General features: G+C 39.5%; 1 protein-coding gene across 1 annotated transcript in view; it reads right to left on the bottom strand.

Moving 5' to 3' along the window:
- The window catches only part of ZFHX3 (zinc finger homeobox 3), a 693,289-nt gene that overhangs the window by 408,518 nt on the left and 270,080 nt on the right, over positions 1-14,691 (bottom strand). The gene's annotated exons all lie outside the window — the stretch shown is intronic.

The following is a 14,691-nucleotide window of genomic DNA, read 5'->3' as shown; positions in this document are numbered from 1 at the left end:
TTAGCCTTTCCTCTACTGCAATAAACTCTTCATTAAACGTCAGGTTTAAAGATCTCATAGTATACCAGATGCCCGTAACACCTTTGGTCACAAGATGCTGACGATTCCATAGCCTAAAGGGCTGGATTGAAACAGCTCTACCGAGGCCTTCAGATGTCAGCCAGTCCGCAGGGATACACCGTCGCTTTTTTTGTCCCTTCCATCCCAGAGCAGTCAGGTTTTACAACCAGAGCGCAGCGCTGAATACAGGAATATGAGAAGGGAGTACGGCCTAACTCATAACTCACCTCTCACACTGATTAGTTACCCACTTCAGCGGTCTCTGAACGTGGTCTTTTGATCGCTGTTAGTCCATGTGGGCAACAAATTGTTTCAATATTGAGAAGTATAATGTTTTTAATTAAACGCATGGTGATAGTGCTTATAGTGGTCTGTGAAAAATACTGAAGGCCAGAGTGACCATCACCAGACCTCCATCACCCACCCCTGCCACAGCTATGGAGAAGGCCTGGGCTCCTCAGACTGAGAAATCAGAATATTCTGGCTACTTCTACCTGTATTTTGGAGGCTCACTAAGAAGATACAAATTCCACTGGATTTTGGGAATGGGAGCCGAGAGCGATCACCTGAAATGCTGGTGAGCTCTCTGGCTACAGCTACGTCCAGCTACAGCTGGATGACAAACTTCTTGCCATGCCTTGATTCTCCAATATACAAACTTGGGTTTCGTAACACTTAACTCCCCCTGCAAAGCACTCCAAGACCTAGAGATTAAGATTATTGTGAAGAATTATATTAGACAGTAGTTAAAAGCAGTTTAAAATCTTGCTTCCAAGTGTTCTCTCTTGCTCATTTTTTTCGTGGTATTGGGCAAATTACTTAACCTATTTCTTGCTGCCTTCTGCATCTATTCTTAGTAATGATGATAAAAGTCTGTATCTAAATTTAAACATTTATGAAGAATTTTCACAACTTCCTTGTAAAATGCTTTAAAGAGGGCAAAAGGTCACTACTTTCAGTGATCATTTGGAGTGGCTTTTTAACTTCTGAAACATTTGATTTTTACTCTTGGCCTACTGGAATGAAGTGATTTTGCTGTGTCTGCCCAGAGCTGGTTCAGCGGAACCTCATGGCACTGCCTGGGATTCTGTTTGTAGGACGGCACATGGTGGTGTCACAGGTCAAGGCTCTTCAACACGCTGACGATGCTGACATTCAGAGATGGTTATTTTAAGCTTTAATTAACACAGGGGCAGTTTTACCATGGAATCCAACTTTGCTGTCTTGGACGTAGCGGTATGAAAACCATTTGTGCAGTAATGGCAGTAGTATCAAAAACATTCGCTATTCTGTGTACAGTATAATGTACAGTATACAAGAAACGGTGTTCTGGATTTGCGACGGGAGTTCTTCCTTTGAATGTGTTATTTTGGGTATCTCCAGTGCATACCAACATAGGCATTGTTGTTGCACTCAAAGAGAGGCTTCAAACTGTTTGGGTGCTCTTTACATTTGTCTGAGTGAGTTCTCCTTCAGCTTACCTTTCCTGCTGTTCAGTACAGGCTTTGAACAAACATATACAGAACTGTTCCCAGGCCGTTTTTAGAGAGATCAGCAAACCCCTTTACACTAATTGTTCTAACACAAATTAAAGCTAACCAACAAATGCAACCAAACCGTTCTTTGTCCTCATCCAATAACAGTAGCCCCCCACCCCCCCCTTCTTCTTTATGGATAGAAATGGGCAGAAAGTATTTTATTTTGCTCTAGAAATCTCTATCAGCCTATACCGAGGAAGACAAAAGGACAGATCGCTAATATCAACTTCTATCCAACTCAAGGCCATCAGAACCTTGAAGGCAGCATGAAAACGAGACACAGACTTGCTCTGACTCTCAGCCTGAAGGCATGCTGCAGGCACGTGGCACATCCTAGCTTGCAGGTTTTTCCAGAACTTTAAGCAATATAGGTTACTGTGTGCTAGAACTGCTCTCTGTGAAGCCAGACATAAAGGCAGCTGCAGTGAAGAAATCAACACTTTGCACTGCTTTCAGCAGTGTTACTGTACAGCCCGTGGTCCTCCATGGAGCTAAAAAGAAACTATTCTCTCTTTGCATCTCATCCATTAGTACAAAGTGAACAAGAAATCTATAAAGGATTAATTAAGACCAAATGTGTTAAATAAAGCATCTCCTTCAACAGTCAAGGATTATATCTCAGCATTTTGTAACAGTCTTAGGAAGCACAGATTTATATAGTGGGGAGAGGAAGAAAGGGAGGGAGGATGCAACATTAAGGTGGCTTTAGCCAAGGCAGCACTGAACGGCACCGTGCGGTTGTCATCACGCGGGAGCACTACCTTCCTTACCTTCTGCTCAGGTCCGCTGCCAACTGTACTTACTGCACCTTAACCGATTTTTGGTCTATTATTTGTTTCATATATCTATGTCTGTATCTGAAATGGAGAAAAATAAGTATTTTCTCCAGTAAGCTGTCAACCCAACTACCATAGAGACCCAAAACTCTAATCCTATCTACATTACTGTCTACTGTGCAAAGAAAAGCGAGCCCGTTTCCGAGATGCTTATTTACCTAATAGACTATAAAAGGTATCGAGGGAGTCATTCCATTCAATTGGGTCAATCTTACGTATGTAAATATGTATTTAAATTTGGTAAATATGTACAGTATTTAGAGCATGTGGAGAATGATTCTTCTGTGGAATGGGGCACCTCTTTCAAAAAGGTTTACACTACTCCAGATAAATTAAACTCCTTTACACACCAATAATGAAAGCTGAAATCTGCTGGAAAAGAGATGCCCTCTTTTGTTAACTAATTTGAGTAAACATTGCTGAGCTTTGCAGCATTCTAATTGCAGTTATTAATTAAACGTATTTCAGTAAGATTAACTTAGTGGATTTGAGATAATATCTAATTTTAAGGGTAGAAATAAACATTCAGTTTCACATGGGAAATGATTCATTCATGAAAACAATTTCATTATTTAAGGAGTATATATGTATATGTTTGCCTACATGCATGAACCCCAACTATGGAAAAAAGCATTACATACACGTGCATGTGTTTCTCTTCCCTGCCCTTAAAATGCAAAAATTTCCTAACAATAAAATTATCGGTAACATTTTTCTGTTCATCCACTGGAAAAAACCAAATTATTGGTAAAGTCCCTTCTAGCTAGAATACCTTATAGGAGAATAAATCTGTTGATACTAAATTACTCTTCCCACTGCTCTACAACCCTGAATTTGTTGTTGTGCAACTAGGCTAAGCAGACTTTTGTTAAAAAAATAGTTTTATTAAGAGTTCTCCAAGTAAACACATCAGACTGCTTGATACATACTTGTTAGAACTCTTAACAGAACAGTTCTGAAATAAATATATTTTTGAGGTACTTATGTCAGTACTCATTTTTGTAGGAGAAGCTCTTCCACCATCCAATGGCTTATTAAGGAATAATGGAAGGTGGGAGGGGGGACACACAGGAAATCAGCATATTTCAAGGCTTAGAGTGAAGAGGTTTTCAGCCACGGTGAAAGCTCTGGAGGTTTCATTTCACAGAAAATTCCTCTCTAGTCCAAGTTCACACCTCGCATAGTCAGTATCAAAGTGCTATGCAATGAGAAACACATTAGACTACACTTATTTGTATTACACCCTAAACAGCAAGTCTAAATAATTTAGGATTTCTACAGCTTGAAGGGAAAAAAAAAGAACCAGTTACCATTTTTAAAGTCTGAAAGTGCGTGCTGTTGGGCCTCTTAGGGACATCAGCTTCCCTTGGATGAATGACACGGTATGCATAAGAAAATACACCACCTTTCCATCGCCCTAATAGTCAAAGTTACTTCGGGGGGAGGCAAGCAAAGGAGGCAGGGAAACCAGTTTGGCTCTTGGCTCAACTTTCCATAGTAAAAATACAAAAAAGATAAAATACAAAATTGAGGCTTGGACACAGATCAGTGATAACCAGAGAGTCAAGAACTCGGACTGGTGCCCTGTGGCCCTGCAGTGCCTGTGCAGGCACGGTGCCAGGCACGCGAGGGCAGGAGCCACTCGCCCGGGCAGAGGGCGACGGAGCCGGAACAGGGCTCCCGCAGCCGGGCAGTCCCGCTGCTCGGAGCGGCCACCCCGAATCACGCGTTACCCCAGCTGGAGCTAAGCTCCTGCATGCTGTTTATGAGGATCCATTTATTTCATCACATTTATGAACATGTAAATGTCATTTCGTAATTTCCCATTCTAAAAAGAGAAAGCAGTATGCCAGAAGTGTCCACCCTTTTTGGAATTTCCAGATACACAGTATTTATATATGTATGTATATTACATATACACAGTGTGTATATATACATACTCACTTATTGATAAAAGGAGGTATTTAAAAACACATAAAAATCAAACAGCATGTTTACATTTTATTAAAGGTAAACGGTGCTGATACATTTCTAAATATAGTAATGGAAATACCTTAATTTCTGTCTTCAAGTAGGCTTGTGAAAACTAAGTAAGAGTATAACCCGGATCTCCATATGCCCGAACCAAACCCCTATATTCCTGTTAACATTCAAGTAACTGACAGCTGAGGTACGGAAACATTGGGAAGGTGAGACAGTCCGTATGAGTTACAGAATTGACCTAACAACTGAAACCGTCCAAAAGTATGACTAATTTTCTTATCATTACCTTTTTTTCCCTTAATATAACAATGCCCAGCATACCGATCATAGCAAAACCTGGAAAGGGTTGCAGAACTTTTTTCTAGGTTCTTGTGCTAATTGTGACTTACTCCCAAGGAAACTGAGAAATGGCTCCGGAGAAACCCGGTCTCTGTCTGACGTCTACTGTTGTGGATTCAAGAGGTTCAGATGATACACGGAGAAGCAGCTGAACTTTCCTATAACGCGTATTGGTTCTTTTCCCCTCTGAGGTGAGTGACTATTCTTGACCAGTGAGGTTCTGCGAGAACCCATGTATTGGAGTATATTTGGGTCTAGGTCCAGCTCTCGTAAGTGGAGCCCCTGTTTGCTCAGCTGGTGTAAGCAATACTGCTTATTCATTTCATAGGACTGTGCTATGTCAGTCTGGAGAGAATGTGGGTCGCCTAATATTAGTATAATAATAAAATCAGCTTTTGCAATCAGTCCCGACACCTTCAGTTGACTGCTGTTTTCCATTAAAATCTTCTCTTAGATCAAGTTATGCAATGAAATTCAGCTTTCTGCTGCCTCCATTTTCAACAGATTATAATGAACAACATCTTACGTTTGCATAATACCTTTAGTAGTGTGTCAGAAAAGAATAAAGTACTCTTTCTAACAAAAGCCTGGTTAGAGTAGAAGACACAGAGAAATCAAGCAAAAAAAAAAATCTTATGAACTAGTATTGAATTTCAACATTCTACCTGCTTATCATATAGTATAAATAATTTACAGTTGAAAATCTTATTTTCAGAAATGTTTACTGACACAGCAAAAATTCATGTGAGAGGTTACTGACATGGCATGTAAATGCACACCTGAAAAGACTAGAGTGATCATGAAAAGGATGAGAAAAGAATTAATCTCGGGAGAACATCAGCTAAGAAAATACATTGTCCTGAATAAACTGTCTGGTAATTAACAGCTCAGGTACCGGAGTCTCCTTCATTCAGATCTGTCCCATGGTAGACTTCTGTAGTATAGACTTCTACTACTTCCAGTCTTTGATCTAGTTTATATTTTGATTTGAAAGATATGAAGAGAAAATTGCTAAGAAAAATCTACCAGGATAGGGAAACAAATTTTTTTTCAGGTCTTTTTAATTTATTCCATTGAAATGAGCTTCGTGGTTTTGAAAACATTAAATAATCCAACATACTGGAGGAGTACTGAATAGAGCGGGCAGAGGCAGGGCCGTCGGCGCTGGGTGCCTGGAACAACGCGCCGGCAGGGAGGACCAGGAGGGCGGCTGGGGCCTGGAACAGCAGGAGCTGCTGCAGTGGGATCTGCACACAAAGACGCGTGAGGCCCACAGCTGGAAATACTAACGGCAGCAGCAGCAATGTGTGTTTGTCACTTGCGTTAACCAGCTCACGCTTTCATGAAACAAAAAACCCCCCAGTTAAAGATCTAAAGATGTTAATTTCTGTAACTCTCCTTGGGTAAAAGAAACCTATCAACAAGAAAAATAAAAAAAAAATAAAAATCATGTTAAATCCGGTCTGTTTAATTTTGCAATGGCTGTTCTAGTGCACAAATGTTAAAAACTACCTTTCTGAAATGGAGTGGCATTATCTCACAGCTCGCTCTCAACTATACACCCAAAAAAGGGACTTTTGCTGGAATAGTCAGCCAAAATGGGAAGACAGTAATCAGAGGACAAGAGGAGGCTGCGACAGCGGGGGGCGGCGGTGGGGCGGGGTGGTAAGTTGGTGTAGAAAACCACGGACAATCGTAAAATCCAAAAGCCTGTACCTACAGTGCCGCACAAGAACCGAGAGACAGCCGAGCCGCAGCCGCCCCAGCAGCACCGGGCAGACGTCCCCCGGCTCTCCTGCCTGCATTCCACTCTCCACAGCCACTCGCGTATTTTCAGTAACCATTACACCTTTGAAAGTGAAAAAAGCCTTGAGTGAAAAGGTTTGTTACTTAATACAAAACTAGTTCAGGGAAAGGCATAAAAGCTACACGAAATTTTAAATGCAATTATCTTAGATTAGAATATTTGGCTTGAAAGATCTGGAGGGTATTGTTTTTGATAAGCCAGAGCCACTTGACAAGGCCTGTCACCACTCCAGGTCTCTCTGTTGTCAACTAAAGATGAAAGGACATCACAAAGAATTAACTTCAGCTTTTAAACATTTTGAAAATGTCAAAGAGGTCATAGCTGATCTATTTCCTTATACAGCATATTCACTTGATGAAATTTGTGGTAACAATGTGTTTTTACTTTTCATTCAAATTGGTCTAAAATCCTGGTAATTGATCACAGACTAATGAGAGCTGACACGGGACCGGTGCGATTGGCTGAGCTTTGTATCAATCACAGCTGCTGCCAGTCCACGCTGTGCATATTAGACTTTCTAATGGCACTAATTGGTGACTACAGAAAAAAACTGCTAAATCTCCTAGTGTAGTTTCCAGAACCATTTATTTGGTTTCCAGTTACACTAAAGCCAATTTAAGCCCTTTTATAACTAACACCTTCCTACATATAGGACCTATTGTTCATGCCTTCTCACAAGCCATCTAAATAGTCCTTAAAATATTCAGTGAGATGACTCTAAATTAAAAATGGGTCCAATCTGTGAAACAGCAGAAGTAAAAGTAGAAGCTAAATATTTGTATTGACCTTTTAGGAGCATTAGGCAAGTCAGTAAAATATCTTAAAGGCATCTTATTATGCATATAGAGGCTAAAATTTTAAATCCCATTTAAAATAACACGTGACCACATTTGCTAGAAAGTGATTTTATATTTCCAGAACATATTAGCATCTCTAAATATGAAAGTTATCAGTTAAAACAAGTTGAAATGCTGTTGTATCATGCTAATTCTTCCCCCACCCCCCATATGATTTGGAGAGAAAGGTCAAGTCTGCTGTCACTTCCCTCTAACTGATGCTCAGAGACCGTGTGCACTGAGCATGATACATTTAAAAGAAACCAAGCAATCGGCCATTTTCTGCATCAACTGTATTAATCATAAACCCTCCATCTTGAGCTAAAACAAGAGATTAGGTGCACAGGAATAAAGGCAGAAAGTTTTCTCTCTGCTCAAAACTGAAGAATCCTTTTCCATTTTGGACACGTTCCTTACGCTGTGCAAAAGGGTAATAATATTAACTGTAATTTGTAAGATAGCCTGCCAAGGAAACAAACATTTAACTACAGATAATCTGTACAACTGACACCTGTGTTCAGGATAAACAACAGGATGATACAGAAAAAGCAAGTGCAGTGAACACCAATGTAAAGATACGGACGGGGAATGCTGCTGCACACCTCATTTTTTCCTGCATACTTGCACATTTTTTCTACACACATGCATACATATGTAAGAACACATATTTATATAAATCTTTCGTTAACCACAACATATGACTTATGTATATATATGTTTTTTATATATATATGCACACACACACACGTGCGTGTGTATACAGAGAGAGAGAGAGAGAGAGAATACCTGAGATGAGAACACAATGGATGGAAAGTGGCACTAAGCAATGTGAAATATTTTGTATTTCAAGCCATAATAATAAAAAGAACAAGACAGAGAGACAGAAGTAAAGTTTAGAACAAGCAAGTGCTAAGGTTTAGAACAAACAGACCTAATTATGCTGTTTGTTCTCCAACCTGAGATAAAAATAATCCTTAACATATTAACAGGACTGTTCAGCAATACTTCATATATTCCACTAAGAAATTTGTATTTGCTTAGTGGAAATAGCTTAGGAGAAACAACTATCACCCATGTTTCTCTCATACATTTAAAATGGAGGGTACGTGCAGGAAAACAGATTTTAATAAAGCTACAGTCTGCATTTGCAATTATATGCCAAAAAAAGAAATAAATTACTGTACAATTACTTAAATATATTTCTTTAAACTGTTTGGCAAACTGAACAAGGTCACATCATCTGTACAGGCATGGCTCGCTAAATCTTTATTAAGCTCCCTATCGTCAGAAGGTAAGACAACTGCAGTACTGGCTGTAGGCTTTCTGAACGAGGAAAGGAACAATTCCCAGCAAGATCTACAGACGTCACCCAAGGTAATTGTTCTAAAGCCTTTCCATTCAAAACTGTCTCGCTTGTATTTTAACATGTTTCACTTACGTGAGCCACTGTTACGCCACAGGTAAATTTGATCCCAATTCAATTAGTCACTGGCATCAGTAGCACTTCAGCATACAATGACACGCAAGTACCATCGGGGTGCTCTGCCACACACAGACACCTGAAGCACGCATTTTATCACTCTGGCCACCCTGTTAACCAACAAGTTCCTTATACAAATTGCAAAGTAATCTATCTAACTGTATTTTCATAACCTATTTGTGAGGTACACATTCCCCTTTCTCACCCTTATTTAATTGATATGTAGATTCAGATCTGAGAAGTAATGCAGTCGAGTCCACAAGGAGCGAATGGTAGAGCAGCAGATGAGAGAGGTGTGGTATAAGGTTTTCGATGCACCAAATTCAGATTGTACCAATACACTGACCCCCTTCAACAACAGTCTGTCCAAAGTAAGGAGAGAAACGCATAAATGAAATATTTATCTTCAAGACGCTGATATGTACGTTACTGAAAGTTAACACACAAAAGCCTTAGTTTGCCCATTTACATGTACTGAGAGCTCAGATCGACGGGCAGTGCAACAATCCCTCCCCCCTCCAATGCATTAGTGCTAGAATATATAAAACAATCTAGAAGGTAGGGAGGCTGATCACCTTGCTCGCTCGCTCGCTCCCTCTAGGCAGATTTTGTAACAAGCAAAGGAAAACTATAACCATTGGTGCTTTGTTGGTTGTTGCCTACTTCGAGCTAACTTGGACTGTGAAGTTATTCTGCATGTGCACGTAGAAAGGAGATTTTATGAAGAGAAGAGAAACGAGGAGCCATTTGCCAAGGCAGTCTCACTGAGGAGTGAGGAACTCATCACAAATCTTATCAGAAACATTTTTAAGTGATCCTTCCAAAATTTCTACCAGGTTCTCAAAAAAAGAGCAAAACTCTTTTAAAACTCAATGCATGTTGAAAAAAACAAGCCTCTGCAAGAAGCAGCAAGGTCGCCTTAGCTTTCTCACTTTCTTTTAGGCCAAAATATATCGCACTGACATTGCAAGCATTTTGGCATAGCAACTTCTAAGAAAGGAGGAGGAAAGCCCTCGCAGAATATAATTTCCTCATCAAATTCTATTTAATGGCAATAATATGCATTTTCTATTTTCAGTCCTAGGATAAAAAGTCAGGCAAAATAATGTAAAGGCATTTCACATACTGCAGGTGAACTCTGAAGCCCTGTTTTCTAATTAAGAGGGTTTGAGGTTAATCACTTTAAAATTGCATTGATTTATATAATCATTTTGATTCAGTGAGGGAATAAATTGAAATGAATTATGAGGTACATCTTAAGTATACATCCTGTTTCGCTGCTTGTTCAAGATTTGGATATAATATAAGGAAAAATAACGCTCATCCAGTGGAATTCTTCTGGATCTACAGCACTCCCAGTGCCAAACAGGCAAAGCAGAGTCTCTGAAATAATACTTTGAGCAAGGACAGATGTGAAAGAACAACTCAGTTTATCAACAGTTAATAAATAGAAACTGAAAAATATTAGGACTTTATATAATTCATGTTAGTATGTTGCTTAATCCTGTTGTCTTCAGTATTGGAACAGAATTACTCTAGCACTAAAGCAACAAAGAATGAGATTGCTCCCGAAAGGAATCATGGCACTGTTCTTGTCCTTGGCTGTTCTCACATTTGCTCTGCTTTACTTCTGTCTCATCAAAACACAAACTGGGATCCAGGTCCCTCTGGCAGTTGTACATGAATGCACACACAGAAAGCACTGGTCAAATTAAAAGCTCCTTGGAGCAGACATTGTATGCTTTTAGAATATATGGGCACGCATGCAAATAACTTAGCAGAAGGTACAGCAGGGCTCCAGTCCCTGACTGTAACCCTTGGTTTTGGGGCTATCAATACAACCAAAACCAGCAGCAAAGTACCAGTGGGATAATCTAGCACTTAAACATAAAGCAGAGACTCTGCTTCTAATGACGTTTCTACCATCATCTTCCTTCCACAATCTTGATATTCAGAGATCCTCCCTTTCTCTTTTTAGAGCACAAGTTATCTTGAGGTAACTAAAGTCCCATTTAAAAGCTGATTTTACTAAATTGAGAGGAATTTGATTAAAGCATTCTAATCTGCTCCACGTTAGCAACCTTCATAATCGATTTTCACCTCCTCGAGTTTTCTGGACATACCAACTCCCAGAAATTTGATGCTCCAGCACTAGAAATCCCAACTGCTGGAAGCCTGACACAGAATTTATTACTATCAACACGATCCTTTCTTGTTTACAATGTATAACACCCAAAGGGCTATAACAGAATCTGGTCCACAAGGCAGTGAACGATACACAAATAAATAAAGCCACAGGGCAGATTATTTGCTACTATACAGCACTATTGCTTCACTGGCTTCGATAGAGTTGTTTGTACCAGTTTACTAGCAAAGAATCTCTCCCAGAACAATAATATGATAATGATTGTGCTCATACAGCTCTGTCCATGTGAATTCCCACATACGTTTCTAGTCATTCATTAATTAGAGCTTCTAAAACTTTGAGTTTGTGACATGCAGTGGCAATATCCCCTTGTGTCCCATAAAATGCAGACACGTCCAATACCAGCGATCAATATTTTAGGGAACAAAATACCGTACTATTCTATAGCCAATACTAGTTGCTGAAGCACCAAAGTATTCCCCAGAAATCTTTGACCAGCACTGAACTAGCAGAGTCTCGCTTGCTTTCAAGCAGATTACAACATAAGGTGGTACACTGCTGCTAGTACATCAATCACGCCAGGAGATTAAAGCACCGAGAGTACCTTCCTTAAAATGAAACCCTGCATTCCTGGACTCAACAGGAGGAACTCGGACTGGAAGGGCTTTGGTTTCAAAAAGCAGAATATTTTTTGTGAACTTAAACAAGTATTACCGCAGCATAGTGAATCCAGAAACACTCATTTATTTGGAATTAACACTAATTGCATTTGAAGACAAAGACTTTAAAGATTAAAAAAAGGCAGACAAGTAAACCTCACTCCCAGACATGCTGTGACTGCTCTAAAAGGCCCATATTTTTTTCCATATGCCTCATAGTTGTATTTCCTTATGCAACTGTATTAGAGATTTAAAGTTCTGTAGTTGACTTTAGCTCTCAGTCTGACTTTTTTTTCCATCTGCTTTTATTTTGGCATCAGACTGGAAAGGATTCTTGAATAGACACAAACACAAGTAAAATCTGGTCATTTCCCCAAACCAAGATGTACAGACAATGGATGTTTAAGTCCCTCTTCTTGGGTGTCAGCTCCCGGTGAACGCCTTCCTGTTGACAACCCAGCATCTCCTTTGAGCATACCAAGCTTGTAACTGGGTTTGCCCTCTAAAAAAAGAGACAGTAGATATCAAAATGACTTGTCGGAAAAGCATATTATATTTTTAAAGTGCAACATATTTTTTTCCCTAATTCAAAACAGCGAATGTTAAACTTAAAGACTCTTCCTAGTGCATGTTAGTGACAGGCAAAGCTCCCAGAGGGGTGACTGCCTTCAAAGACAGGTAAATGAGGGCCCATATAAAACAGCCAAGTATTGATGTTGTAGTAAAATTCAAGAAAAACACATTGGCAGACAAGTAAATTTGTCACTAATAATTTAATGTAATTTCCCTAAAATGGAGGTAATAGGTACTCAGGGAATACACCTCCAGGGTTTACATCAAATGTGCATGTGGAAAATTGTGAAATAATATTTTTTTTAAATGTAGATGCTTTGGCTGACATGTTAGTTTATGATGAAAATCGCTCTCCTGAAATGATAAAGGGGAGGGAAAAATATAAGCTTCCAAACATGCACAACTTGTATCTTCTAAAACCATCCCCAAAATGACAACTCGGATACAGAGGCTGCTGAATGCCGAGATCATTTGTTTGTGTTTTAGTTTCCCCTTTAAAATGATGGACTGCAATTACCAAATAGTAATGAACCAATCATGTTGCAAACACTATTTCCTGTGTCATTCTGAGTTATAGAATCTAATATCAAGCTCATTTAAAATATTCCAAAATTGCATATTTTTCTCTGCAGTGAAGTGACAGCTCAAATTGTGTTTAGTTGCAACCATATGACCATGAGCAAATCAAGTATAAAAATTTCATTTTCTCTAAGTGTTAAATGCAATATTTTTAGCTCAACTCCTACAATGGTTCACTTTGCACCACACAGGTTGGTGCTAGATGCTGCTAAAGTATCATTATCAATTATAATGTGGTTTCCAATAAATTTTAAACGATACTTGTACATGACTCGTGTAGGTAAGATTCAGAGAAAGAAAAAACAGAAAAAATCCCCTCTACTTCTTCAAACAGATAGGGCTACTTTCAGCTATAAATTGAAATTTCACTGTGCAGGCTTAATATGATAAAACCTGCATTGTTTTTCCAGGGCAGTGAGAAAATAGGGAAGAAAAAAAAAAAGAAGAAAAGAAAACGTAAAAAAGGAAAAATGCAGCTGCCACAAGCTCAGATACTGAACAGCGGAGGAAAGGCAACCCAGAAAAAGAAGTATGAATTGATATGAAAACCAAAACTATAGAATCTCCATCATATTATTTAAGATTGATTAAGATAAACAGTCCACGATAAAGAACGCATTATCTGCAAAGACTACAGTCTGATACCACACTTGCACGCGCACATACATTTCACCACTACTGGGGAAAAACCTAATCCAATTTTGCAGCCGGGCACAGACATCTCTGGCTATAAGCACACCTCAGGTTTTCTTACAGACTCGCTGTTTCTTAACACTGTGTGCCGTACATTCATGCTCTCTGCTCCCAGTCGCATGTCTTTGTTGCACAAGCGTACGCACTCCGAGATGTTACTCTGGGTATATATTCATGGAAGAGATAATGATTCGTGAAACCTCATGCGTATTGGTCGATCCACGTGTAGAACGTCATGCTAAGAGAAGACTGCAAAAGACTACACTGTTAATTGCCAAAACCTCAGCGTCATTGGGACCTAATCCTATAAACTGGGACACGTGCATCTCCCACTGAATAAAGTGCTAGGATGCTCACCAGAGAAGTTCAGCAACTCGTTGGAATAGGACTTGTGTACGCTGCACGCCTGGCAATTTTTAACCTCAAAGGAGTACAAAAATGCAATGGGCTAAGAGTTACAGAGTCACCTCTCACTTCTTTGTACGGAAGTTTCTCTGCAGTCTTTCCAAAGGTTTTAAAGAAAGGCTGACTTAAAAAAGCCACTGATGTTTCTCCCCTTTGCATGGTGAGGCCTGAGCGGTTTGTCACACTCTGCTAAGCAATTTTATATTGCACAGGCTGTTTTGGGGAGAGCGTGCTGCCAGTAATTAAAAATAATAATATCCTCTGAAATGGACTCGGCATTTTATTACTTTATATATGATTGGCATGAATCGCATTCATTGAAAATACAAGGGGGTTTGAAAGATCCCACTTCTGAGTAAAAGGGAGGGAGAAGGCACAGTGTTACGTATTGACTTGGTAACGTCCACGCGTTCAGGGAAGAGCAAGACCACGTCACTCTTCAAGCACAACCTCTAGGCAGCGTTTTTCAAACGCAGATCACAAAATGCTTCACAAGGGACCTCAGTATATAAGCTGGTAAAATTATTTGTCGGAGGTAACACGGCTGGCCAACAGCAGAGGCAGAACTTGTACCCCTCAGTCTACACCCAATGCTCTCTCCAAGTACGTATATAATCTATTACTTTAGCAAATAGTGAAGAAATTTTAATGTTCGCTTTAGTGTTTTTTCTTCGTTAGATCTTCACAAACCTTTTTTTTTGCTGCGGTTAATTAACTTATTTCCTTGTTCTGGATCTCAACAGTTGGGCTGCATACA

Source organism: Ciconia boyciana, chromosome 9 (genome assembly GCF_034638445.1).
Source record: "Ciconia boyciana chromosome 9, ASM3463844v1, whole genome shotgun sequence".
NCBI lineage: Eukaryota > Metazoa > Chordata > Aves > Ciconiiformes > Ciconiidae > Ciconia > Ciconia boyciana.
Note: the sequence above shows the minus strand (reverse complement) of the source record. Positions and strands in the feature narration are given on the sequence as shown.